Here is a 6,000-nt window from a genome sequence, read left to right as displayed (position 1 = left end):
GCACATAATGGTACAGCAGATCTCTAGAACTTACGCATCTTGCATGACTAAAAGTTTATACCCATTGCACAGCAACTCCCCACTTCTTCCTTTCCTCAGTCCCTGGCAACCATCATTTTGTTTTCTCATTCTTTTGAGTTTGACTACTTTAGATACATCACAAAAGTGGATTCATGCAGTATTTGTATTTAAGTGCCATTTGGTCCAGTAATTCCACTTCTGTGTATTTCTCCAAAAGAATTAAAAACAGGATTTCAAAAAGATATTTGCATTACCATATTTATTAATTACAGCATTATTCACAATAGCCAAGAGGTGGAAAGAACTTAATTGCCCATCGAAGGATGAATGTATCAATGAAATGTTGTATAGACATACAATGGAATATCATTTAGCCTTAAAGAAGAAGAAAATCCTATCAAATGGTACAATATGGTTAACCTTGAGGATATTATGCTACCTTTGTTTTTGTTTTTTTTTTTGAAAACAGCAACAACGACAAAGATCTAGTTTTTTGTTTTACTTTTTCCCCAAAGAATGTCACTGACCCACGTTTGAAATGACTGGTTCCAGTCCCACTTATACCCTTTTCTCCTCTGGGCAAATTACTTAAACTCTCTAAGCCTTGGTTTCTCTTTATTTTTTCTTTTCAATGTTAATTTTAAATTAAATTTGTTTAACATAAATATTGTGCTACCTACTTTTTTTAAAAAAATTATACTTTAAGTTCTGGGGTACATGTGCAGAACGTACAGGTTTGTTATATAGGTATACACGTGCCATGGTGGTTTGCTGCATCCATCAACTCGTCATCTACATTAGGTATTTCTTCTAACGCTATCCCTCCCCCAGGCCCTAACTGCCCGACAGGCCCCAGTGTGTGATGTTCCCCTCCCTATGTCCACGTGTTCTCATTGTTCAACTCCCACTTATGAGTGAGACAATACATTGTTTGGTTTTCTGTTCTTGTGTTAGTTGCTGAGAATGATGGTTTCCAGCTTTATCCATGTTCCTGAAAAGGACATGAACTCATCATTTTTTATGGCTGCATAGTATTCCATGGTGTATTTGTGTCACATTTTCTTTAGCCGGTCTGTCATTGATGGGCTTTTGGGTTGGTTCCAACTCTTTGCTATTGTGAACAGTGTGGAAATAAACATATGTGTGCATGTGTCTTTATAGTAGAATGGTTTATAATCCTTTGGGTATATACCCAGTAATGAGATTGCAGGGTCATATGGTATTTCTGGTTCTAGATCCTTGAGGAATTGCCACACTGTCTTCCACAATGGTTGTACTTTTAATCTCTTTTTTCCAACAATCTTCAGGCAGGGAGCCAGAAACCTAAACTTGTTAGAACTGTGTCTAAAGTCAGAGTAAATAGGTGCATGGATCTAATCTAACAGGTTCAGTGATACACATATTTGTATCTATGTGTGTGCTTAGAGACCTTTCTTGATTATTCCTATTTTCAGTTTTCATTTTTTAATAATGTACATTATTACAGTCAATATAAATAATGTAACTAGAAAACAGAAAGAAACAAGAAGTGTTTGCATAAACTGTATGGAATTCAACAATTTGTAACAAAGTTTATATAAGATTTGTAAATGAAATATATTGCTCAGACATCATTATGCAGTAGTTCCTGATGCCCACAGCTACTAGCTGACTAACTGTCATATTTATGCCCTCAATTGGCAAGAGAGAGGCTGGGAAAATTCTGCTCACTGTTAAATACATTTTAAGGGTTGACAGATTTAGAAAATTCTGTCATTGTGTCATTATAGTATTATTTCATTGCATGGAAGTGTCACCTGAGGGGTTCACAAATTATATCTGAATAGAAATTTCAGTTGGTACTAAAATAACCATGTCTTAAAATATCATTTACTTCACCTTGCTCACTTTCTCCCTGATTGCAACTCTTTGGTGAAAGGAAGTATTCCTGACTTTGCTCCCTGTAAATCTTCAGAGAGCCAATTTGATAAGAACTTTTAGAAATGTCCTTCAAAATACACACCCACACAGTTCTTTTTCGAGTTTTTTAACTGACTGCTTTGTATGTCATTTAATCACCACATTCAGCATTTACACATTTTCCAGGGAATTGCACTAGAACTCAGGAATGGGCCTATCGCACATCAGCTAGTTTTGATTCACTGTCTTCCTCACTGCTTCATTCTGGCAGGAATCTTTGCAGAGTGAAGGTGGGTGGATGACACGTCAAAAACACTTATTTTCCCTTCTGCAAGTGGTTTAGAAGCTCTTATTTAGGATTGTTGGAGGGAACACATGGACAGCCTTCTCCCTGCCCACCCTCTCCCCACCATTAAGTCTTCAACTGATAAGCCAGGGTATTTCATGGAGTTTTATGGGGTCTAAGCAAGAAATAATTACTCTTAAAAAAGTAAGATATGGTTGTGATTGGCATGTTGATCTAGCATTAAAAAGCCTTGTGAATTTAGCTTTTGAGACCCAAGCTGTTTCCTTACTCATACTTACAAAGTAAACATCACTATTAGGCAAATACAGTCTCCCTCCACCTCTCTGTCTCTCTCTCTATACATATGTAATCTAAATTTATATTATATAATATATAAAATTTATGTACATTTATATCTATATTTATATTAGATATATATTTATATATATGTCTATACACACATAAGTATAGGTTTGGCATATAGTAGCCAATTACTGTTTAGTAAGAGTTATTTTACCATCATCACCGTTGTTTTAAAATTTATCATCTTAGTCATTGGGTGAAAAACATTTCCTTGAGGCAGTAATGATAAATCTCTCCATGAGGTGCTATTTAATCTTTGCTTCTTTTGATGAGAAACTTGTCTCTTCTGACTATTTAAAAACTTAGACACTCTTTCTGATGTTTTATAACATATCACTAATCATGTTTTGCTGTGTTTCATATTCCATCATGCTTGTAGCAATTACCGGAAAGACACTGGATTGTCATGCTGGGTTGTCACGGATGGCCTCTTACATTGTAGTTGGGGGCATGTTGTAATGTGGAAGAGTTGTGTGTGCTAATGATTTCTCACTATTCTTATGTTTGTCACTGCTCACACATGTCCATTTCTGAAGAACTATTGATTTTATTAGAACTCTGTCTCATTATATCTTCACATTGATATGAAAATAAATCAAGGACAAATATAGTCTTATTTGATGTAAGTCAATAGTTCTTACTTATGGATGGGTTTTCATCAGAGTTAGCAGAGGTATTTTAAATATGCATAACCCTACTTGAATTAAAAAATCCTCAGTGGGGCCCAGGCATATTCCCATGGCTCAATCATTTACTGAGGAGAATTCCATTGAATTCCTGGTTCCATAGACTTTTTTTTTCAAGAAATATTTTAATGACCATTAACAGTGTCATTTATTTTTCTCTATTGTTCTTCTGTTTTCTATTTCATTGATTCTTATTTTTAGCTTTATTTTTTTCTTCTGTTTATATTTGCCTTTAAAAAAATTCTAGTTTCTTAAGATGGCACCTTAGGTCATTGATATGTAAGCTTTTTTCTTTCTATATTATGTTATGCATTTATGTCTTTTTGATGACCCAATCCCTTTATTATTACAAAATGACCTTCCTTATCCCTTGTAAATTTCTTTGCTCTGTAATCTACTGTTTCTGATTTTAATATAGTCACTCTAGCTTTCTTTTGATCAGTGTTAGCATGACGTATCTCTTTTTTTAACCTTTATTTTTAATACTTTTTATGTCTTTATATTTAAAGTGCAATTCTTGTAGGCAGCATGTAGTTAGCTCTTGTTTCTTAATCTAATCTCACAATATCTGCCTTTTAGTTTTGGTGTTTGGGCCATTTACATTTAATGTAATTATTTGTATGGTTAAATTTAAATATCTCATCTTACTATTTGTTTTCTACTTATCCCATCTATGGTGGTTAATTTTATGTGTCAAATTCACTGGGCTATAGTATATCCAGATATTTGGCCAAACATTGTTCTGGGTCTGTGAAGGTGTTTCTGGATGAAATTAACATTTGTACCAGTAGACTGAGTAAAGCAAATTGCTCTCCCTAATTGGAGTGGATTCCATCCAATTAAGTGAAGGTCTGAATAGAACAAAAAGGCCATCCCGTGAGTAGAGGAAGACTCTATCTGATTGTCTTTGAGCTTGGACATCAGTCTTTTCCTGCCTTTAGATTTGCTCTTGGCCTGGAACTTAAACCATTGGCTTCTCTGGGCACCCAGCTTGCTGAGATTTTGGAGCTACTCAGTCTTCATAAACGCATGAGCCATTTCCTTATAATAAACTGATCTCTCTGTCTCTCTTTCTTGCTCACTGTGTAAGTAGCACACACACACTATAACACATTTTATATATATATATATCATTTATATATATATATCAAGGTTCTCTGGAGAACCCTGACCGATACAGCATTTATTCTTTGTTCTTTATTTCTTCTTTTATGATATCATCTTATTTCCTTTGTTGGCTTATTAGCTACAACTCTTTGTTTTGTTAATTTGGTTGTTGCTTTAGGGATTAATATATATATATTTAACTGATCACAGTCTACATAGACACTACACATATGGCATAAGAACCTCACAATATTATACTTGCATTTCTCATTTCACTCCTTTGTGTTATGTTCACTTTAGTGAACATACACACACACACTATTAATCTCATGCTATATTTTTATTATTTTTGCCTGAACAATTACACTTCTAGGAGATTTAAATAATAGTTACTTATATAATTACATTTCTGTTGCTCTTTATTTCTTTGTAATTTATGTTTCCAGGTTTCTTTCCTTTTTTCTTTATTTTTCTTAAAAGTAAATTTATTGAAAGTTTTTTAATTGACAAAACTTTTGTATATTTGTTGTGTACATGATGTCATTTAAAATATGTGCACATTATGGACTGGCTAAATCTAGCTAATCAACATATGTACTACCCTCATTTTTTTTTTTTTTTTTTTTTTGTCGTGAGAACACGTAAAATCTATTCATTAGCAATTTTCAAGAACACAAAGCATTGTTATTAAATATAGTCGCCAAGATATTCAATAGATATCTTGAACTTATTCCTCCTGTCTAATTGAAAGTTTAAATTTTTTGACTAACATCTCCCCAACTCCCCTGCTCCTAACCTCTGATAACCAACATTCTACCCTCTACTTCTATGAGATCAACTTTTTTAGATTCCACATATAAGTGAGATCATTCTGTATTTTTCTTTCTATGTCTGTCTTATTTCACTTAATATAATGTCCTCTAGGTTTATCCATGTTGTCTCAAATGGCAGAATTTTCTTCTTTTTTAAGGTTGAAGAGTATTCCCTTGTGTATATGGACTACATTTTCTTTTTCAATTTATTCACTGATATATGTTCCCCTCCCTCTGTTCCCATGTAATCTTGAACTTCTCCTTTGTAAAACTTGCAGCTGCCTGACAGAAAAATTAATTAGGATATAGGCCATATCTTTTGCTCAATAATCGTGTTCTCAGGGCCAAGCACAGTATTGGAAGCATACTCAGAAGGTACTCAGTAAATATTTGTTGAATGAAGGAAGGAGAAGAGTTCCATGCTAGCATTGTAACCAGTAGGCAAAGTCTTGATGAAGGCTGACATTGCTGAGGTCCTGTACGGTGAGACTTGATAGTGTGTCATTCCCTCATGGAAAAAAAAAAAAAAAAAAAGAGTTGGAATTAGTTACTTTTATCTCTTTTCTCGTGCTTCTAAATTCTTCATATCGTTAGTCATGGTGCTTTTTGTCTGATCTTTCAATAGAATTTTTTGATATAAGATCTTGCTTAATCCTTGGGTTCCCGATTTGATAAAGAAAGATTTTTTTTTGTCCATTCACTTTTTCTTAATCTTCTCTGTCTATTATTTTGATTTACCACCAGTGACACCTGGGCAGATGATTGTAAGTCAGTGCTGCTTCCTCGGGCCTTCGCATATAAATGTGAGTATCAGAAAAGATAAAGA

Source organism: Rhinopithecus roxellana, chromosome 4 (assembly GCF_007565055.1).
Source record: "Rhinopithecus roxellana isolate Shanxi Qingling chromosome 4, ASM756505v1, whole genome shotgun sequence".
Taxonomy (NCBI): Eukaryota; Metazoa; Chordata; class Mammalia; order Primates; family Cercopithecidae; genus Rhinopithecus; species Rhinopithecus roxellana.
The sequence above is the reverse complement of the archived record's forward strand: the minus strand, read 5'-3'. Positions refer to the sequence as shown.